Source organism: Loxodonta africana, chromosome 1 (assembly GCF_030014295.1).
Source record: "Loxodonta africana isolate mLoxAfr1 chromosome 1, mLoxAfr1.hap2, whole genome shotgun sequence".
NCBI classification, from domain to species: Eukaryota; Metazoa; Chordata; class Mammalia; order Proboscidea; family Elephantidae; genus Loxodonta; species Loxodonta africana.
Window position 1 is genome coordinate 26573237 of NC_087342.1, and position 23333 is coordinate 26596569.

Genomic DNA, 23333 nt, shown 5'->3' on the forward strand with positions numbered 1-23333 from the left:
AAAAAAAAAAAAAATCTGCATAGTACCATCTAATTACTTGGATGGGTTTACAACATCATGGCCAGAAAGGCCACACAAAAGTAATCAATCATCACATTGCACCTTGCCAATTTCTTCCTTCAAATTATTTTCTGAGTTCACTGCATTCTCACATTAGGTGTCCGCGTCTCTCGTAGCATTATTACCTTCTGCCTTATGCTATAATTTTATCTATACCTACCTAACTGTTAAGTCCCCTACAGGCAGAAACCACGCTTGATTTGTATGTCCCCTATGGCAGAATTTTTCAGGCATTTTACCATGACTCACAATAAGAAATATATTTTACACTGAGATCTAGCACACACACACACACACACACACACACTCCTGAAACAACAGGTGTCCCAAATAATACTTATCCTAACTGAAGTGTTAGCAACAAGGTCAAGTGTTTGTTCATTTTCTGCTGCTCATATCACAATCTACTCATTTGATACATGACCTACTAATGGGTCATGAACCACCTTTCAAAAAACACTCCCTGTAGAATATAGTAGAGGGATTCTTAGTTATCAACAAACACTGTACAAATGAATGAATCAATGAATAAACAAATAAGCCAGCCCACAAAAATGGATTTACTTTTTTACAACCATATTTGCCAACTACCATCCTTTTGTTCCATTAGTAACCAGATCCCCTGCAAAATGCTGTTCAAAATAAACATCCCTCTTACTGGTTAAGCACTGAGAGCTGGTTTTACCATATTCAGAGCAGTTCATACTCATTTTTGCCCTAATAAATTCACAAACACGGCTCACCTCATTCTCCAGTCAGTATGTCATGACAGACTTCATTTGAAGCCTCGTTTTTAAATCACATATATGGAAACCCCGGTGGTGTAATGGTTAAGAGTTCGGCTGCTAACCAAAAGGTTGGCAGCTCAAATCCAGCAGCCGCTCCATGGAAACCCTGTGGGGTAGTTCTTCTCTGTCCTATAGGGTTGTTATGAGTTGGAATCAACTCAAGGGCAGTGAGTTTTGTATACATGTATATAGTAGCCCTGGCAGTACAGTGGTTAAGAGCTCAGCTGCTAACCAAAAGGTCAGCAGTTCGAATCCATTAGCCGTTTCTTGGAAACCCTATGAGAGCAGTTCTACTCTGTCCTATAGGGTTGCTATGAGTCAGAATTGACTCGACGGCAATGGGTTTCGTTTTTGGTTTTGTTACACAAATCTACTGTTTTCAACCACGGTTTACATGATTTGGTAAAATCTCAGTAACTCGAATTTCATACATTATATCAATTATTTCACCAATCAAGGAAACAGGATTTGACTACTCTTTCTCAGAGTGTTTTTTACTCATTCCAAACATTAATTAAACCCTACAATCGGGGATGCATAAAACCTAGCCTTTAGCCTCAAGAAAACTCACATTCTCCTGCATGTACGTAGACTCCATTTTATAAGCATTGCTTAATACTCTTTCTAGGAAGAGAAGGCAGTCTATCAGGTTGGCACCTCGCTTTTGCCTTCCTGTCAATGCTTGTCACAGCAGCACTTTGCCAGACTCCAAACATATTTATTAGTAATGGTCTTGAGATTTCATCAGGCTCTCAACTAAATTTTTTTCTGGATAAACTGTCCTGAAAACTTCCAGCTTAATGAAGCAGTGCCTACGTTATCTATCAAATTGTCTTCCACTCCAACTGTCCCTGCTATTGGCAACAGAACCCAGAATTATGATGCCAGCTCATCTCTGATAAAGACAAACATAAAAATGGGTGCTGACAATTGATGTCATCTCATTTGCATAAAGGATACTTCTCCAAATGCACACTAGTAAGTTGTTTTCCAATAATATATCATGAGTACCTTCCAGAACCTTAAAATAGGGAGCTAATCCTTCTCTACAACGCATAGAACAGGAGTTGTTCTCAAATAACGCAAATGAAGATTTTACTTTCGAATTCTTTTCTGGCAGGATAATTTTAACAATTGGTTTATCTCAAATTATACATTTCAAATACTGGCAACTGAGAAATCCTTTGAAAATATACAAGCCTTGAAATACAAATCAAAGGGACATGGTGGTTTTCCTTTGAGAAAAGTTGTGAAGGAATACCATCGCCAAAACTAATTATGCCAGTGGATTCAGGCTTATATTTGCGTTCCTATTCCCTACAGCACTGAAGACCAGGGAAGAACGTAGGCTGTAGAGCCAGGCTGCCTGGTTCCGTCATCAGCTAGCTACATAACCGTGGACAGGTTACCTAACCTTCCGGTGCTTCACTCATTATAGACAATAGGGATAGTAGGATTACTTGCCTTAAAGAATATTTATCAAGATTGAATAAAATATCAGCTCCTCAGGCAGGGATTGGACTGGACTATAGGACAGAAAATGGTACAGGTGAGGAGTATAGGATCAAGTAGATACATTAGACTATGGAGGAGTACAGGATCAAGTGCATACATGAAACTATGTGGGGAGCTTCTATCTGGAGAGGAGATGTGAAGGCAGAGGGGGACAGAAGCTGGTTGAATGGACACAGGGAATACAGGGTAGAGAGGAGGAGTGTGCTGTCTCATTAGGGGGAGAGCAGCTAAGAGTACATACCAAGGTGTGGATAAGTTTTTGTATGAGAGACTTACTTATCTGTAAACTTTCACTTAAAGCACAATAAAAATTAAAAAAAAAAAGATTGAATAAAATAATAAACATCTAATATGTAAAACAGTGCCTGGAATATACCAAGCGCTCAAAAAAAGTTTGACATTATTCCATTCCCTGCCCTCAACTATAATATATAAGGTAAAAAGATATAGAATGAGAAGACTGTGGTATAGTGGAAATATGGCAGTTTAAGTTAAAATGTGAGTTAGAATCTCCACAGTTCTACTTGCTCTATCTGTAAGGTATTTAAACCGAGTCCCATCTCCTCATCTTTAGAATGCTAAGATATATACCTTGTAGTCGTTGTTAGGTGCCATCAAGTCAGTTCCAACTCACAGTGACCCTATGTACAACAGAATGAAACACTGCCCGGTCCTGTGCCATCCTCACAATCGTTGCCATGTTTGAGCCTACCATTGCAGCCACTGTGTCAATGCATCTTGTTGAGGGTCTTCCTCTTTCTCCCTGACCCTCTACTTTACCAAACATGATGTCCTTCTTCAGGGACTGGTCCCTCCTGATAACATGCATAAGCAGAAGTACTCATAAAGTGTTATAGAAACTTAAAGTAAATCAAAACAGCTTTCAGCGAAGGAATCACAGAAGGCTTAATAGACAAAGCACTACGTATAAAGATTGTAAAATAGGTATGTGGAAACAGAAACAATGAAAAGTGTATTCTAAATAGAGGGAATCTTTCAAGTGAAGATTTGAGGAAGGAAATTATAAAGTATCTTCAAAGGACAGCTCCTGGTCCAAGATGGCCAGTGTAAGGGGTGTGAAGGGAAGCTACTTGAATTGAGGTTAAACAAGCAAATTTAGTCTCCAACAGCATCTCCAACACACACCTGCATCAAATAAGCATTAGTAGATCAGATACCCCTATTATATATCATAGCCCCTTCTGCTTCCCCTTCACAGCACTTGCCCTTGTTGTGTTTGTGTGAGTACTTGACCAACAGCTATCTCCTCAACCATACTATCCCCACTGCCATCGAGTCGATTCCAACTCAAGGGCAGTGTCTATTCTGCTCAGAACTGTATTACCAAGTACTCAGAAAAGTTTCGTAAGATATGGTTGTCATTCGATAAATATTGTAAAGATAAAGGAATGAAAGAAAGATCCTTCAGCAAATGTCAGTAAAACTTCCTGCCCTGACAATACTGTTTTCTCAGAGAATCTGCTCTGTTCACATACCCACTGCTGAGTGGGCAATATGCTTATCTTATCACCTTGATCCTGAGATCTCTTTGAATAGAAGTGGATATTTCATCTTTATGAAAAAAAAAAATTAGTCTTCTCCCCAAGAACTTTAAGAGATGAGTCTGCTTATTATGCATGGAACAGAAAGAGAAACTGGGAGCTACCACTCTATACATATCATATTAGAAAAATGATAAAGTTATGTGAAGCCATGGGTTGAGGATACTATGGAGAAAACAAGAATCCTAATGGTCTACTTGGGGAAATGGACCCTAGTGCAGCTGTTATGTAGACAAATTAGCAGTACCTAGTGAAATTTGAGTAAGAAAAAACACCATGACCAAGCACCCCATTCCTAGTCATACACCCTGAGCTAACTTCTGTCAATCCTCGTACAAAGATGTTTATCACAGCCATGTTTGCAGGATCAGTGAGTTAGTGGCAGTTTTGAGATTTATCACTAGGGAAATGAATCAATGAGATGCAATGAATAGACATTCTGGAATACTTGGCAGTGTCAAAAGCAGTCAACTGCCTAGCAGAGTGCACTGCAACATGAAAAACAGTAAAATACGGTAAAAGGATTAGGCCTAGGATTAGAGCTAAGCACGTGGGAAGTACCTAATAACTGCAAGGCAATATTATTATGTAATTTAAAAAATACATATACACACATATATATATACACATATATATACATATATATACATATATATACATATATATACATATATATACATACATATACATACATATACATACATATACATACATATACATACATATACATACATATACATATATATATATATGAAGCCCTGGTGGAACAATGGTTAAGAGCTACGGCTGCTAACCAAAGGTTGGAAGGTTGGCAGCTCAAATCTACCAGCCACTCCTTGTAAAACCTATGGGGCACTTCTACTCTGTCCTATAGGGTCACTATGAGTTGAAATTAACTCGAGGGCAGTGAGTTTTATGGTTTATATATATATAAAAGCCCTGGTGGTGTAGTGGTTGACAGCTCAGCTGTTAACCATAAGGTCAGCAGTTATAATTCACCAACCGCTTATTGGAAACCCTATGGGGCAGTTTTACTCTGTCCTATAGGGTCACTATAAGTCAGAATTGACTCAACAACAACCAGTTTGGTTTTTGTTTTTTTATATGTACATATGTATGTGTGTATATACACATACATACATAATTTCAAAGACATGAGAGTAGAAATCTATGGTGTGGAAAGGAAATTAGAATGAGCATCAAGGAAGAGGCAAATGGAAAGAAAATGGAAGGAAGAAGAGAGAGAGAGAGAGACAGGGAGGGGAGGGGAAGGAAGGGCAGGAACAGTGAGAGAGGCTTTGCAAGGACCAATAAAGAAAATTTACCATGCTTGGGGTTATATAGTTAATTCAATCTAATGGATCTGATGAACAGAAAAAGAAAAAGCAGATAAGAGTCATACGGGTAGAAGACCAGTAGCGTGAAAGTCTGGGAACTCCTGCTTCCACAGACCCCAGAGCTAATGCAGTCCCCACCTTGTTAGCTTTTGACCTCTCTTGGGTTTTCTGATTACAAGAAACCAGTCTTCACATGGCTGGTTTGAGTTAGTTTCTGTTTCTTGCTTACAATCTCTAACCAAAAAAGGCCCTCAAGTGAAAAAAAGATGGAGCCTACACTGTGTTGCCTCAGATAACGAAAGATGTAAGAAGGCAGAATCCAGTATGAGAAGCATGTTTCCACACTTGGCTCTACCCAAGAAATATATATGCTTCGGGAGTAATGAGTTAGTTATCGCTCTGTATATACAAGCAAAGTTTATACAACCATGCAAGTTCTGAGTGGGAGGCTGAAGGTTCTTCAGGAATGCGTGGTTCTAAGACTCACTAAGATCTTTATGAGCATAGAAGGCATTAGGTATCTAAGAAATAGTATAATAAGCATTTATGATATAAATGGTGAAGGACTAGCATTTCCCATATAGGCTCACTTGTCTCCTCCCATTTGCACAATATGCCATTTACATAGTTTCAGGATGTGGACTTTGGCCATAGTTGACCACCTAAGTCCTATTAAATAATGTCCTGGGAAAAACTGACGGATTTTGATTTGGCCACATATTTAGTCCTATCTCAGTTTCTACAGCAAATGTTAGATTAACCTGCCTTCAACATCAATTGACATTGAGTATCTCTCATGTGTCAGCTTTCACAATCATGTCATCTCAAATAACCCTGCTAACAACCCAGGGAGCTACGAAAGCTCAAAAGGGAGTTTGTCCAAGTTTTAAAAACCTCAAAAAGACAAAGTTGGAATTTGAACTCAAGACATCTGCCACATACCACAACATACCACAAATACCTCTTAGGAACACAACATCTTTTGCAGTGTCAAGTCCTAAGGCCAAATCCTATGACCCTCTCCTTAGGAATTTATACACACCCTGTTATCCAGATTCCCCTTTCATCTTGAATCAACAGCTAAAAAACTCCACCTCTTTATGATGTTGAGTAGCTTCACAACATGCAGTCTATTCTCCTGTGTAGTTCAGGTTGCGGAGTTCTCTCCATCCCACAGGATAGGGGTAGAGAACCTAGCACAATCATCTGAGAATAAATGGTAGTAGTGCATGCAGAAACAACAGCATGAACTGTAAACCAGGAGATTTTCTTATCCCTACCCTATCACCCTACTGCTTTCTGTCCCTACCCTACCACTGTATAGCTACGGGAGCCTGGGCAAGCCATTTTTCCCTTGGACCTTATTTTCTCCCTGTAAAATGAAGTGGTCATATGAACTCAAGTGGTTCTCAGTCCTGGTTTCACAGAATGATATGGAGGAGCTTTATTTATAACGTATTGATGTGTGAACCCACTACAGAAAAATTAGATCAGAATCTCTGGAGGATGAGGCCATGGTATTTGCATCTTTTCTAAAAGCTCCCCTCCTGATTCTAATGTATAAAACTCTGATTCCAGGATTAAGAACAACTGGTCTAGATACTCTCTGAGATTTTTCTTGGGACTTTCTAAGGTTCTCTACCTCAAAAATCAGAGACTTAGACCACAATTCACAATTTAGACTTCCCAAAGGTCCCCTACTTCAGGAAACCTCTTCTAATGCCAACCACTTAAGGAGAGACACCATCTCTTCTTCCAACAGCACAGGGTCACCTGCATCTGCTCTTCAGAAAACAACTATGAAAATGTGAAAGAAGAGAATTCCTATGATAAATGGAACATTTCTAGAAAACTTAGAAATGAGAATCAGGATAAAAATGGACATGGAGGAAATACAAAAGGAGAAATGAAAACAGTCTTGTCCAATCATTCCCTCGAAAACTTTGCTCCACCACCATGTGGAAAACATAGATTTTAGCAAGCAGTGGGTTTCTGAAGAAGGCAGAAAGCAAGCTGGGACTTAGAGAACGGCAAGGAGGGCAGTGAGGCCAAGAGAAGCTAAGAAACAAGTTTTGGAATAGGCACAGTATTTTATTTATCTTCATTTTCTTATTGTGTTTTAGTTGAAAGTTTACAAAGCCAGTTAGTTTTCCATCCTATAGTTCATATATAGAGTGCTCCATGACACTGCTGCATTCCCCTCAGCCTGTCAGCACTCTCCCCATTTCCACCCTGAGTTTCCCGTTTCCTTTCATCAGATTTTCTACTTCCTGCCTTCTCAACTTTGCTTTTGGGCAAATGTTGTCCTTTTGATCTCATGTAATTGATTATTCTAAGGACCACATTCCTCTCAGGTGTTACTGTTTTTCTTTTATGGGCCTGTCTATTTTGCTGAAAAGTGGTCTCCGGAAATGGCTTCAGTTCCAGGTCAGGAGGGTGTTGTAGGGCCATAGTCTCAGGGGTTCCTTCGGTCTCTGTCAGACCAATAAGTCTGGTCCTTTTTGTGAATTTTATTTTTTGTTCTACATTTTTTTCCTGCTCTGCCCAGGACCCTCTGATGTGATTCCAGTTAGAGCAGTTGGTAGTGGTAGCCAGGCACCACCTAGTTCTTCTCATCTCGGGGTCGTATAGGCTGTGGCTCATGTGGTCTGTTAGTCCTTTGGATTAACTGCTCCTTTGAGTTTTTGCTTTTCTTCACTCTCCTTCACTCCAGATGGTAAGAGACCAATAGTTGCATCCTAGATGGCTGTTCACAAGCTTTTAAGACCTAAGATACTACTCACCAAAGAAGGATACAGAGCGTTGTCTTTTCGAACTATGTTGTAGGCACAGTATTTTAATCGTTCAATGAAAAACTTTAAATACTCAATGAAGTAAGGTGAGAACAACAGAGTAGGGCTGGATTATAACTAAACAAACAAACTCACAGGTGCTTTTAGATGACATTATAAAACCAGTCTCTTTAGATGCTAAAGATGGGCTAAAAGTCATCCACAATAACTAACAGGTTACCATGACACTTTTGAAAAGAAAGAGCTGAGACAATCTACATTCCCTTTCATGTTTCCACCCTGACATTGCTCCTGGCACAGTGTCTGGATAGCGGCACAGAGAGAGATATTTAAGAAAAACTGAAAGCCAAGCACCATCTGCTACTTTCACTGGTTCATAATGGCCATGCAAGATTTGAGTGGGAAAAGGAAGCTGAACCTGCACAATCACTTCAGACAATGAGACCGTGCCAGTGCGCTTACTAAAGAGAGCTACTTCCAGTCATTTCAGTGGTGCCCCACAACCCTTTTTAAGACAAGCATTGTGGACAAGACTCTCCTGAGATTATTAGGCACCAAACACATCTGCAAGACCAATACCTTTGTGCAGACTAGGAGGTGCTGTTTTTACTGAAAAATTAAAGAACTGGGTACAAAAGGGGTAGGTACTCACCTCTCCCCACGAGACGTGACATTGAAAAAGCAAATGAAAGAACTCATTACAGGAAGAGAGGCCTTTAATGATGATGGAACTGGCAACAAACCATTACATGTGTTCTATATTACAAACAACTTGGGAACTCTTTAATACCTTGTTCTCTGTGTGTGTGAGTTCCGCCACCTGAGCCACTACCCACTTTTTTGTTTATAGTCTATCCTCTTTAGCCCTTACAACATAAATCCAGGAGGGAAAGGACTTTGATCAATGCTTATATTCCCAGTCCTAGAACAGTGCTCTGCACACGATGGGATCTCAGTAAGGATTGGGTGGATGGGTGGATGGGTGGATGGATGACAGTAATTTTTTTTATCATTATGAATGTATACTTGCATATTTCTTTCACAAAAGACCTGAGAACGCTCTAGATCCAGTATAACAGATGGTTTTCCTATTTGCATGCGATCAAAGAGGCAGACACAACCTTTTGCTTTTGAATTTTGAATTGAGATGCATAGCTAAAGTTATAAGGCAGTTTGGCCATAATCATGTTTTCATTTCTCAAAATTCACCCCTTACCCTTTTACCATATACATGCGTAGGTATGAACCCACACACCCACAGACACACATAGAACTATTTGCATTATTAGAAGAATACAGCTCAAACATATTAATGCGGCGCAGGCAGAAAATACATCATCCGTGTAGTTTAAAATACTGAAATCATTTAGCGGTTCTCTTTCCAAGAAGTGCAAAATGTCTAAATTTTCCAAAGATAAAGCTTTCAGGTGGGAAAATTTTTAATGAAGGGAGGAGAAACACAGATTCTGACAGGTTTGAGGCAGATTTAAAGGCGTATTTGAAAATTATGCACGGTATTTGCAGAGGGAAGCATCTGTACTTAAAGAACACTCTTTATACACATGCTGACGAAATTAAGGGCACACCATCCTTCGCTGAATGAGCGCTTATTAGAAGCACTAGTGTGAGCCATTTCCTTTTGTTGTTCCCTGGAGAAAAGAGAAGGCATGAAAAATACCTTGCTAATGAATCATCTCAAACTTGCAAATTTAAATTCTGAAGTCAGTTAAGATTGATAAATTAAGGTTCTGATGGCAACGTGGTTCTTTCCTGTCATGCAAGTCAGGGAGCTATAACAGAAACACTTGTTTCCATCCTAAGGATTGGGGAGGACTGATTCAAGGCTAAGTCTTGGCATTGCTAACTAGGAATGTCAGCAAAAGAAGTTCTGAACCTCCCTGTGCTACTGAAGTCAAAACAGCAAAGAAGGGGACATGAGATTCATGCCACCATTTTCTCCCCAGCTAGAGGAAGGGATAATAACAGCCCTTCATATTTGTTCAGCACTTCCCATTATTATACACTTTTACACACAATATGCCATTTCAAGTAGAAGTAAAGGCAGGCCAATTATGTTTATCCCCACCTGGTAATTGGAGAAATTGAGGTTCAATAGAATAAGTGACTGACCCCACATCACAGAGGCTTCAAGTGATGAAGCCAGGCCTTAAGACCAGGTCAGTCCTTTGACACTATACACCAACCAAAAACCAAACCCACTGCCGTCGAGTTGATACCAACTCATAGTGACCCTACAGGACAGAGCAGAACTGCCCCATAGAGTTCCTAAGGTGTGTCTGGTAGATATGAACTGCTGACCTTCTAGTTAGCAGCCATCACACTTAACCACTACACTGCCAGGGTTTCCTGACACTACACAAGACAGTATTAAATTATAGGTATACAGCCATGAACCTGCCTTCTGTTCTTTCCCTTTGCTTGCATAATTTTCAAGAGACAGGGCCTGTCATTTTTCCTGTTGTTGGTAAACCAAAGAACAATTAATGGAGCCCAAGTACAGAAATGGCTCTGTCTCCTATTAGCAAGTATTGTATGTTCTTTGGTGTACAGGTGCCAGTCATAAAGGCATGGAAATAAAGTTTAAGCAATGAAAGTCAAGTTTTGAGAGGACAGATCACCAACATGCCACTATCAACTGTCCACGTCAGTACAATATCTGCCTCTATCTCCCCTTTCGAATAAGTTTTTTTCCCTTGTATTTCTTGTTACCATCTCCAAAAGGCTTTTTCAAAGAGACACATAAACTCTTCAACACGTTCTTAAAGCAAACGAAGCTTCCTCAGTTACCCAGGTTCCTCTGCTTCTTTACAATGCCAGTCAGCATTTTCAGGGCAAAACACTTCAATCTGACATATGACAGTAAGTCACATTAGGTATCTCGGCAGAGCGCTTCCCACGACAAAGGACACACACGAATACAGGCAGTCCCTGACTTATAATGGACACAAGTTACGATGAGCCACACTTAATGACCGTCTGTTTTGTTTTTTAATAACTTATTGTTAGTAATATGTACTGCATAATATGTTGTAGCATGCAATTTGTATATCTGTAAGTTTACAGTAAAAGGCAATAATAAAGAAAACTAAAAAAGAAAAAAATGAAGTATTCGACTTACATCAGAACTGACTTATGACAGAGTCATTGCAATGGAACCCCACCATACATTGGGGGCTAGCTGTACACACACACACACACACACAGAAAGCTTAATTCTTAAGTTCAGAAGATTCTCCGCAGTGAAGGTAGGAACTGAACCACATAGCAACTGGAGTAAGAAAAACAGAAGAAACCAACCTCAGGCACCACCAACGTTATATCTCACTCAGTCTTGTGCTACAGATTACAGAAGGCTTGTCGTTGCCCAGGCCACCCATCTGTCATGTCTATACGTGAACAATGTCAGTTTTCACAACAAACCGTTAAGTATCTATCTAAGTCTCAGGTTGGGCAAGGAAGACAGGGAGAGAAGAGTAGGCGATTACTTAGAGCAGTGGGGGTCAAAGAAAGAAACAGAGTAATTGTCATAGAAGAAACAATAATGAACAGCATTAACTTTTCATAGCTTCTCCCAACATCAGGGCTCAACTCCCACTGATCCTCCATTCGGACGCAGCGATCCATGTCCACCCATCCGTTCACTGTTCTTTCCTAACACGTTCTCACACACAGAAATTCTACTTTCCAAGATCCAGATCAAGTACACCTCCAGGAAGCCTTGCCTGACTTCCCTGATCAGAAGTAATACCTTATCTCTTCCTGCTGTTCCCATCAGGCTTGGCCTAGGACTCTGTTTTAATTCATGTCACATACTTCAATAGTTTAAAAACTATTAGTTTTTGATGATGGAAATCACGTCTTATTTGTCTCTAAACCCCAAGGCATCTATGTCACCGTGTGGAACCAAGGTTTTCAGGGACATTTCATTAGCTTGAATTCAAATACTTAAGACTCCTTCTAGCACTGACATTCTGAATTTTAAAAAATCTGTGTCCATTTCATTCATTTATGAATTTATTCCTTAAACAGTTCTTTATTAGGGATCTATTGCATGACAGGCATTGTGCTAGATCCCTAGGAAATAAAGGTGAGTAAAAAGATTTGATCCTTGCCCCCATGGGTTTATAGTTGAGTCTGGAAGGAAGGCAGTAATCAAATCACTATGCAAATACACAATTAGAAATTGTGTTAAGTACTGCAGTGTATAAGTTGAGGGAGATTGGAGGGCATCCATTCAGCTCTAACACTGCACCTTCCAGGGACCAGTTATTAGAAAAAAGATTGTGGCAGCTGTGGTGAGAATAGAAGAAAAGTACGAAGACTCCTAAATGGTGGCAAATTCAATTCCACTGCAGTTTTACTTTTACTAGGAACTTACGCAATACTGCAAAAGGAGAAGGAAATGCTCAACTTTAACCTATACTCAAGCTTCTAAATTGTCTTCTGATTTATGTTGATTGTTGTTGTTATTCTTACTTGCCATCTCAAGTTGTTTCCAACTTATGGCGACCCCCACATGTACAGAACAGAACTGCTCCATAGGGTTTTCTGAAGCAGATCGCCAGGCCTGTCTTCCAAGGTGCCTCTGGGTGGGTTCAAACGGCCAAACTTTCCACTAGTAGTTCAGTGCTTAACCATTTGCACCACTCAAGGACTCTTCTGTTGATTAACATATAAATACTGTAAAGTCATAATTAAAATATGTTCAACATTTGACCTTTAACATTAATTCCATGAAGTTTAACATTTAAAATGATTGACAATTTAAAATGTCCGGCCGTCCGTCCATCCCTCCGTCCGTCCCTCCATCCGTCCGTCCGTATGTATGTATGTATCATAGTGAAAGATTTTAACTGGCTTAGGGTTTTGAAAATCTAGATTCAATTCTTGATCTAGAGCACACTGCTTGCTAACTCTGAACTTCCCCATCTGTAAAATGGGGAAAACCCATCATCTCTGCGGTGCCTCCCACGCAGGGGCGAGGTGTAAGGATTCGATGTCAGTTGAGAATAAATACATTTTGAAAAGTGCATATTGTTTATGCACATACCCAAAAGTCTAACACACATACACAAACACACAGAGAGCTGGGTTTCTGGTTGCATTACAATTTTTTTTTTCACCGCAACAATTTTCCAGTCACTCTGTTCCTCTATTAAGCAAGGTTTTCAGTACCAGGATGGGAGACGGGGGGTAAGGCGGATGCAGAAGTCATCTTGCCTGACTGCTCTGCTCAAAGCCAGAATGAACAAGGATCACAGTGAAACCCCAAAGGTTGAGCTGCATGGCTCCATGCAGACACTGATTAACACAACCTTTGGAACTACTGGTATCAGCAAGAAGTATCAGGAAAAATCCCGGGACTTAAATGAGACCATGAATTTATATCTCGGGGAAATGGCAGCATAATTTTTACTTAACGTGTTGTCAGCAATCACAAGAATGCAAGATGTACACAATGGCAACAGCACATTCACGTCTGCTTTCCTATATAAAGAAGGCCAATGGGCAGTCCTAGACTGCCTGACTCTTCTCTATCAATCATAAAGAACTGTAAGAAAATCCTAGAAGGAAACACTACTGCTTTGTAAGTAGCAACAAAATCATTTATTAATGATAGCATTTAGTAAATGCTTACTAAGAGCCAGGCACTATTAAAAGAACTTTAAATATAATCTCGAACCTTCACCACAACCTATGAACTAGGAGCTGATATTATCCTCCTTTTGACAGAACAGGACCCTAAGACTCAGAAACATTAACTTGTCTTAGATTACACTGCTAACATTTAGGAGATACAGTGGGCAGTTACCATTGGGAGGGAAGGAGGGGAGGGGACAGAGAAAAGTAGAGAGGGAGACATCCTTGATCCAGAGATGCATCACCCATTGGTTCTAACCCAAGAACTTGCAGAGAAGCTACAACATGAACATCAACAACTACAACCCAAGGTACCAAATATTAAGTACCACAAGAAACGCATACACGAATCTTGGTATTCGTGTCTAGGTGCAGGGGCACAGACAAGACTGATTCCAGGCAGAAGACACTGCAGAATTAAGATGAATAGCCTTGTTCAGCCCAACTTTACAAATGGTTAAGAGCTCAGGCTGCTAACCAAAAGGTTAACAGCTCAAAACCACCCGCTGCTCCTTGTAAACCCTATGGGCAGTTCTACTCTGACCTATAGGGTGGCTATGAGTCAGAATCGACTCTAGGGCAATGAGTTTGGGTTTTTGGTTTTTTACAAATGTCAGTTAGAGCTTGATTCCTTTAGGATAATCCCCTAGCCTGTGTATTTTCTGAAATTGTTCTCTCTGGGGGTAATTGAGTAATACAGTTCATAGTAACCTCACTAGGCTAGAAGCTTCGTAAGGGCAAGTACAATGCCTACACGGTATCCTGAGTGGTGTTCAAGAGATACACATGTGGAATGGGGAATGCTGAATTAATTCAGTTAATTAATTAAATGAGTGAGCAAACGAAAAGAGAAACATAAAGCCAGGTAGACACCATTACAAAGTATAGACTGTACTGGGGTTCATGAACTCCAGTCCCCAGCTGCTAAGGTCCTTTGGTCCACAGGTGTCACTGGCAAAGATAACTGTCAGGGGACTTTTGTTAGACAGCAGGTGGGAGCTCTTTTGACAGACCTAACCGATGATCTCACTGGTCAATGATTTCAAGAACACCCAGAAGCAAAATGTGAACTTTTATTCTCCGTCACGGCAGGAAGCACAGAGTGAACCACAAAAAGCTGTGTTTTCTAGAACTTTTTTGAGAGGTATAAAGTAACTCATTTGCAGAAGTCGTTGATTTTGTGCTTGGGGACCGTTTGGTGAGATTGAGGAAGCGAATGATGACTGACTTCCTGGAGTGAGTCACCCCTACAACCCCCTTTGACAATATTAATAGAATGGGGGGAAAATTTCCAGGAAACATCAATTACCACAATGACCAAAATAGAAGGGCGGCTGGTGACTTAATCGCTGAACTTGAAGGGAGACTCCCCTTTCTTTATCAGAAAAAGACAACAATAAATCAAACGAATATATTTTGAACCTAGTTGATAGCATCTTTTCATGGTTTGCTCAGTTATCCTTTAACCCTACACTTGGATTTTGCTTTAGCAGACTGACCACACATACTCCAGGCTAATTTCAGAGGAAGCACATTAAGTCAGGAAGTCAAGATTAGGCCTCCGAGAAACAGACACATACACTACCTGAGTGATCCACTCATCCACCCATTCTTTCCTTCAAACCTTAAATTAATTGGCATTTAATGGGCACATACTATGTGCCTGATCCATACTCCCTAAGAGACAAAGAACTAAATAAAAAAGCTAAGAACTACAACAGACATCCCAATCTCTGCTCAGCCTTTCAGTCAATTCACTTCACCCCATTTGTAGTGGTTTATGGCTAAGAAATTAGTTCTGTTCTCTAGCCTCAGAAAATGTAAAGAACCTGACCTCAGTCACTCAATGGATTTTAGTTCTACTCTGAAGGTACGCCCACATCTGCCTTCTGATCTTTCATTACTTCATAAACAGGCGGCACGGTGTCATAGCTATGTGTGCAGTCTCTGGGGCCAGATGGCCAGGGTTCAAGTCTCAGCTCCACTGCTTATTAGTGGAGCAAGTTATTTCACTTCTCTGTCCCTCAGTTTTCCTCAGCCATCAAGTGGAGATGAAAAATAGCATTATTTCATAAGATGATGAAATTAAATGAGATTATAACATATATATAACACTTAGAATAATACTTGAAACACAGTAAGCACTTTAGAAGCTTTTACTATTATTACCATCATTATTTTTACCCTAGTTATTCCAAAATCATGTTTTTTCATTATTCTCCAAAGGAATAGAATCACCACCAACCCCCTCCCTCTCCCCCACCCCCAGGTGCACAGCTATGATCCGGTCATGATGCCAACAGATCTCTGATCACTCACATATATTCCATCACCATACTCAGCCATACTGATATCAATGAAACCACACGATCCAAACCAAAAGGATACCATATTTTGGCAACCTAGTTGAGCCATCTCGCCCTCATCACAGTGATTTGCCTCTGTTGCCTATTTAAATTCAACAGACGTGGCTAAAGAAATAGCCCACCTATTTCATACTCACCCACTCTCTCCTCACCCACTTTGCACACACAAAAACCTTCTAGCCTAACCAGTTCCAAACACCCTGTCTGGCTCCCAAGTGCTTCATCCTAGCTGTTGCAGTTCCTGCAGAATGGGACATAATTAGAAGGACATTTTGGGAGGTACTAGTCCACGGAAGTGGGTACTAAACATGCTCCCAACTTCTTCCACAGATCTGTCTTCTCAAAAAGCTATACCCAGGAAGACCTTCGCTGTCTCCTAACAGAAAAACACTGGAAACAACACACATGACCAGCAATATGGTCACAGTTAAGTAAATTGTGGTATGTCCACTTCAAGGACCATAACATCATTACTAAATATACAATACTGGGGAAAATTCTTATCCTATTACAACATTAAATGTTGGGAAAAAAAATTAAGATTATGCCTATCCTGATTATATATTATAAAAAGTATAGATGCATATTTGTAAAAGACTGAAAGGGTACACAGGACAAGTGACTTGATTTGTTAGGGGACTTAAATTGTGGGTATATTTTTTAAATGAATTCGCCTTCTTGTTTCTGTAACTTCATTTACGCACATATGAAAGTGCATAAAAGCTTCCGATTTACCTAAGTCCACAGAGAAGAAAACAATAACCAAGAAGGATTTATATGGTTGAAATATATTAGGAAACTTGAAGTGCATCACGAAATTACCCTAAGGGCAGGAACTTTTCCTCCTGAAGGATACATAAGTAGTGCCAAAATTATATCCAGGCATGACTTAACATACCTCTCTGAAGCAGGTACTTTGAACAGAAGCTCTCACATCCTCCCAGATCCATTTAGCCCTCCCTGAAGTCTACAGAAGAAGCCCTGTGCCTAAGTCTCATTCCTCAGCAGCATGAAGTGTTACTCAGGAAGGCTGCTCATCAGAGAGCATCGTTCTGATTTCTAATTACCGCCATGCGAGCAGCTATGGAAATGGCTGACTGAGGTGTAGGTCCTAATTCCAAGGAGATGATACAACCTCAGAGCCCCAGTGGTGCAGTAGTTAAGAGCTACAGCTGCTAATCAAGAGGTCGGTAGTTCAATTCTACCAGCTGCTCTTTGAAAACCACGTGGGGCAGTTCTGCCCTGCCTTATAGGTCGCTATGAGTTGAAATCAACTCAGCGGCAATGGATTTGGTTTTTTGGGGTGGGTACAACCTTATCTCACACTACAGTGCTAAGTTCCAGGCTGAAAGGCTGTCCTTTTCCTCTACTTGATGACCCATAAGCACCTATGAGGCCTAATGCTACCTATGGCCATATGCACCTCAGATACCCAACGTAATCATGTCTCTATCCAAGCAGCCCCTTCTGGCTCTGCCTGCTTAGCACCTGCCGCCCTACCCCTAACCAATTTATAACTACTTGTTATAAAAAAAAAAAAAAAAAATTTTTTTTTTTTGTTATGGATTAAACAATCAGCCCTGGTGGCGCAGCGGTTAAGCACTCAACTGCGAACCAAGGGGTCGCTGGTTCAAACCCACCAACTGCTCCATGAGAGAAAGATGTGGCAGTCTGCCCTGTGGGGCAGTTCTACTCTGTCCTACAGGGTTGCTATGACTCGGAATCAACTCGACAGCCATGGGTTTGGTTTTGGGTTTTATGGATTAAATTGTGTCCCCCTAAAATATGCAGTGGACTCCTAACCCCTATACCTGTGTATGTAATTCCGTTTGGAAATAGGATTTTCTTTTTATATTAATGAGACCATACCCAAGTAGTAAGGGTTCTAAATCTAATCACTCCTGAGGTATGAAAACAGCAGGTTAGACATAGATGAACACACACACAGGGGAAGACAGATGCCATCTGAGGACTGGCTACAAGACAAAGAACCAAGGAATGCCCAAAAAACCCAAACCAAACCCACTACCATCAAATCGATTCCGACTATCTACAGAAGCCACCTGCCACATCTTTCTCCTTGGGAGCAACTGGTGATTTCAAACCATCAACCGTTTGGTTAGCAGTCAAACGTTTCAACCACTGGGCCATCAGGACTTGTTAGGAATGCCCAAGACTATGGAAAAGAAAGTAATTGACAAGGTCAAGGCACTAATTTAAATGTTTAGCCTCCAAAACAGTGAGAACGTAAGTGTCTATTCTTTAAAAACCACCCACTCGTGGTATTTCTGCTACAGCAGCACTAGGTAGCTAAGATACCACCCACCGTTAAAAGAAACTCACCTTCTTTTGCCTATGCAGGTCTAAAGATACGTGAATCCCCACTGAACTTAACGCCTGGACCTAGAGTTAAGCACTTACCTTCTAATTGATTATTTTTCAAAACTCACCAAAAGCACTAGAGCCTTTTGAGTATAAACTTCAGGTCTTATGTTTTTGTTGTTGTTGTTTTCCCCAAAGCAATTAACAGTACTCAACAAATATTGGGTCTGAAGTAAATACTTGCTTTAAAAATATTAATAATGCATCAAAGATATGAAAAATAAGCAGGAGTTCATTACAAAATATACACATACTACTTGGGTACTTGACTAATGTCTTGCACTGTACGTTGCTATGCCAGAACACAGGGTCTGAGGAGTGTTGAGTCTGGGTGATGCTTTATTAAAAGCCTAACACTGGGAAGCAAAGGTCTGGGTCTGTGTACCAACCTCCTAAGCACTAGGCACTGCAACTCTTTCAACCTCAGTGCCTTCTTCAAAATGAACGGCATTCAAACAGATAATCTGAATCGAACATCAGTCCTGACTTTCAATGATCCACCTTAACTCCTCTGGGCCAGGACTCAGGAGCCATGTTTCCAGTCTTGGCATCATCACTTTCTAAGTGTTATTGGGTGGCTTAGCCTCTGAACGCTTCAGCTTGTTGTTGTTGTTAGGTGCCATGGAGTCGATTCCAGCTCCTAGCAACCCTCTAGGACAGAGTAGAACTGCCCGGTAGGGTTTCCAAGGATCAGCCGGTAGACTCAAAAACTGCAGACCTTTTGGTTAGCAGCCAAACTCTTAACCATTGAGCCTAAAAATGGAAGAGTAACCCCCTATGGTGTTTACATATCAAAGAGTAGTTCTGAGAATCAAATAAAATAAAGGCCATGAAGGTATATTATGATACAAAACAGCATTTAACAGTGAGGGATTTTATTTACTCTTGCCATTGGAATGTGTAGGGTTGAGAAAGAGGAAGAATGGGAGCACAATTTGTAACAATGTTGCCCTGTAAGAGGTCTTCAGGAAGGAAGGCTTCAGTAAATGAGCATCAAGAGCACAACACACCTTTCTGTCTCATTAGGCCACTTGGAAACCGAGAGCTGGATCCATGAGTGAAAGATTTGAATACGTAGGGTCTCCCCAAGGAAAGGCACAGAATACAAACAAAATTACAAACACAGAGTCCTCAGATTAATCCTAATGTTTTGTGTTTATTTTCTTTGATTTAATACCCAAATCTCAATCCGGTTCATAAAATGTTACCACTGAGAACATTATTTCTAATATCCCCAATCGTACTTCCTTGGCTGATAAACTACTAAAAGGTCAGATCAAACGAAATCAATCCCTGCCTTAAGAAAAAAGAAAGAAAAAGACTCAAGCATTATTTTTCTGAAGCTACCAGGTATTAATTAGCATGTGTTTACTTACCTGCCCTTCTGGGGGAGAAAACATTTGTAATAACATCTTGTATTGATATAAACAAGTGTCTCCTAGCAGCAGGTAATACTATACAGATATTGTTTAATTAACCCTCACCTTATCACAGAGAAGCAGGCAATGGGTCATTCTTAATGGGTCATGTTAGTGAAAAGAAAAAAACATCTATATAATATTGAAAAATCTGGGGGGCAAAGTCAACTCTGGTGAGCTCTCAATGAGGTCAAAAAACATAACTTAGAGGAGGAGATTAAGACTTTTCTACTAAGCCCTGGGAACCCTGGTGGCGTAGTGGTTAAGTGCTACGGCTGCTAAACAAAAGGTCAGCAGTTCGAATCCACCGGGCACTCCTTGGAAACCCTATGGGGCAGTTCTACTCTGTCCTATAGGGTCGCTATGAGTTGGAATCGACCCAACAGCAGTGGGGTTTTTTTGTTTTGTTTTGTTTACTAAACACTGGAATAGGCATGCTGTTCATAAGATAAGCAGGGCAAGAGTATAAAAACATAAATGAAATTAACACCTTGAAAATCCACCGACCCAAAGGATTAATATCAATAAAAGAAGAAGTGCATGGTCTTAGTGGGTCGTCTTATAAATCCAGAGATAATCACTGTGAAAGGTAATGTGTAGACTAAACATCTGGAGCCACAGTCAAGAGATGTTTTCTCTTTATCTTCGGCTTTCAGCAATCTGTGATGTATATTGTTTTGTTTTGTTTTCCATTTGCCTTAAGGTTCTTGGAGATAGGTTCTGCAAATGTGTCTTTCACACAAATGGAAGCCTTAAGCCATTATATCTTACGTATCCTTCCTGCTCCATTCTCATTTGCTTCTTTTGGGATACCAATTACAGGTATGTTGGATGCTTTTATATTGTCCCACAGGTTAATGATGGCATCTTCATTTGTCTTTTCAATCATTTTTCTATCTATTCTTCAGACTGGATAATTTTTATTTATCAATCTCTAAAGTCACTGACTATTCTACTGCCTTTACTCTGTTCTTAATCCCCTAGAGTGAATTTTTATTTCAGGTATAGCATTTCTCAGTTCTGAAATTTCCATTTGGTTCTGTTATAATTTCTGTGTCTTTATATCCACGAGCATGATTCTAGCAGCTGCTTTAAAATGCTTGCCTGCTAATTCTAACATCTGGGTCATCTCAGGGTTGGCTTCCATTATCACTTCTCTTTGCATTATATCCTGGATATTGTGAATGGTATGTTGCAGACAGTGTAGATTCTATTACATCCCCTGTGAAGAATGTTAATTTGCTGTTGTCATCTTAGCAGACATTTAACTTGGCTGAACTCGGATCAAGTTTTGTGGTGAACAGTAGCTCCCATCTCAATTCAGTTCACTTACCTTTACTGAGCCTCGTGGGGCTGCTCAATGTCTGCCCACACAGCGAGGGATTTGGGCAGAGTTTATATACAGAATTTGGTTTCCCTCTTTCTGGCTTTCTCCTTTCCAAGAATAAACCCGTTGCTGTCGAATCCAACTCATAACGACCCTATAGGACAGACTGCCCCATAGGGTTTCCAAGGCTGTAACCTTTTGCACTGGGTTTAATCTTTATGGAAGCAGACTGCCACGTCTCTGTCCCTCAGAGCTGCTGATGGTTCCTGATGGTTCCCTTCATTTTCTAATTACTGTGGTTGAGCTGCACTGTATTCTCTGGTTCTTCAAGTCAGTAAAACTGAGAGTTTTCTATTAGAGTTTTAGTCACTTACAATACTGTGTAGATGGGGAATGCCCTCAAGCAAAAAGCCAACCATCACTGTTCCTTTCTCTCAAATTTTGACTCCATTCCAGTTAGCTATGTTTTGATCTCTCCCCAGTACCTTCAGGTAGTTCCTTTTTTTTAACTTTTTTATGCAGAATCCCCTATTGATGTTATCTGAGGACAGGTTGATGGAGTAGGAGCTATGTAGAACCAAGAAGTATCTAGAGATGCAGTTTTGATTCTTGGCCCTTATACTCAGTCACATAATCTTGAACTAGTCCCATAGCTCCCAAAGCTTATCTCACAACATCTGTACAATCTAGCAATCCAGCCAAACAAGATGGCTCCCAGGAATGCATCCTTCCTTGCATATAACATTTACTCAACCTGCAATGCCCTACTCTCACAAAGTTCTCCAGGCATGACTCTTTCGCTTCCCTCAAATTCCAGCCCAAATACTTCCTTCTCCTCTGCTCGCATAGCCTTCAGCCTTAATCTCCCTAGTCAGATTAAAAAAGTCTTTTTTCTAAGAGAATGAAGAGCACCAAAGACACAAGGTAAATATGAGCCCATGAGACAGAAAGGGCCACATAAACCAGAGACTACATCAGCCTGAGACCAGAAGAACTAGATGGTGCCTGGCTACCACCGATGACTGCCCTGACAGGGAACACAACAGAGAATCCCTGATAGAGCAAGAGAGCAGTAGGATGCAGACCTCAAATTCTCATAAAAAGACCAGACTTAATGGTCTGACTGAGACTAGAAGGACCCCAGAGGTCATGGTCTCTGGACCCTCTGTTAGCCCAAGACTGGAACCATTCCCAAAGCCAACTCTTCAGACAGGGATTGGACTGGACTATAAGAGAGAAAATGATACTGGTGAGGAGTGAGCTTCTTGGCTCAAGTAGACACATGAGACTATGTGGGCAGCTCCCGTCTGGAGGCGAGATGAGAAGGCAGAGGGGGACAGGAACTGGTTGAATGGTCATGGGGAATACAGGGTGGAGAGGAGGAGTGTGCTGTCTCAGTAGGGGGAGAGAAGCTAGGAGTACACAGCATGGTGTGTATACGTTTTTGTATGAGAGATTGACTCGATTTGTAAACTTTCACTTAAAGCACAATAAATAAATCAACCAAAGTCCATACTGAAAACATCTTAAAAAATAAAAATTAAATTAAATGTCTTTTTTTCTGAGTTTTTATACTTAAATTCTACTCTATTCCAGTAAATCAGTTGCCATCAAGTCGACTTTGACTCATGGCAACCCCATGTGTCAGAATGGAATTGTGCTCCACAGGGTTTTCAATGGCTGACTTTTTCCCAGATTTTTCTTCCAAGGTGCCTCTGGGTAGACTTGAACCGCCAAGCTTTCAGTTAGCAGCCAAACAGATTAATAATTTGCACCATCCACAGACTTCACTCTAGCTATAATGTCTAACAAGTTGTCTTTTTTTCAAGCTCAGTTTTATACATGCCTTTATTCCCATACCAAGCTCAGATATCAGAAGTTGGGAAGTAAGAGCCAATCTGATTTGCACATTTGTTTTTATCGCAGAGCCTTAAAGGAAGTAGGGAGTCTATCAATGTTCTTTTTCTAGACATGAATCTTGGAAATAAAGAGATTAGATGATTTCTGGGGCCCCTTCCAGCTCTGAACTCCAAGACGTTGCAGCCAGAAGACATTTATGGCATTATCTAATTCAATCTCATCATTAACCAAGGGGCTCCGAGGGAGAAGGTGATGTGTCCTCCAA

At 40.5% G+C, this 23333-nt stretch overlaps 1 protein-coding gene across 26 annotated transcripts in view; it reads right to left on the bottom strand.

Annotated features, from left to right (window-relative positions):
* Window positions 1–23333, bottom strand: part of LPP (LIM domain containing preferred translocation partner in lipoma) — a 761291-nt gene that overhangs the window by 441095 nt on the left and 296863 nt on the right. The window lies entirely within an intron of this gene.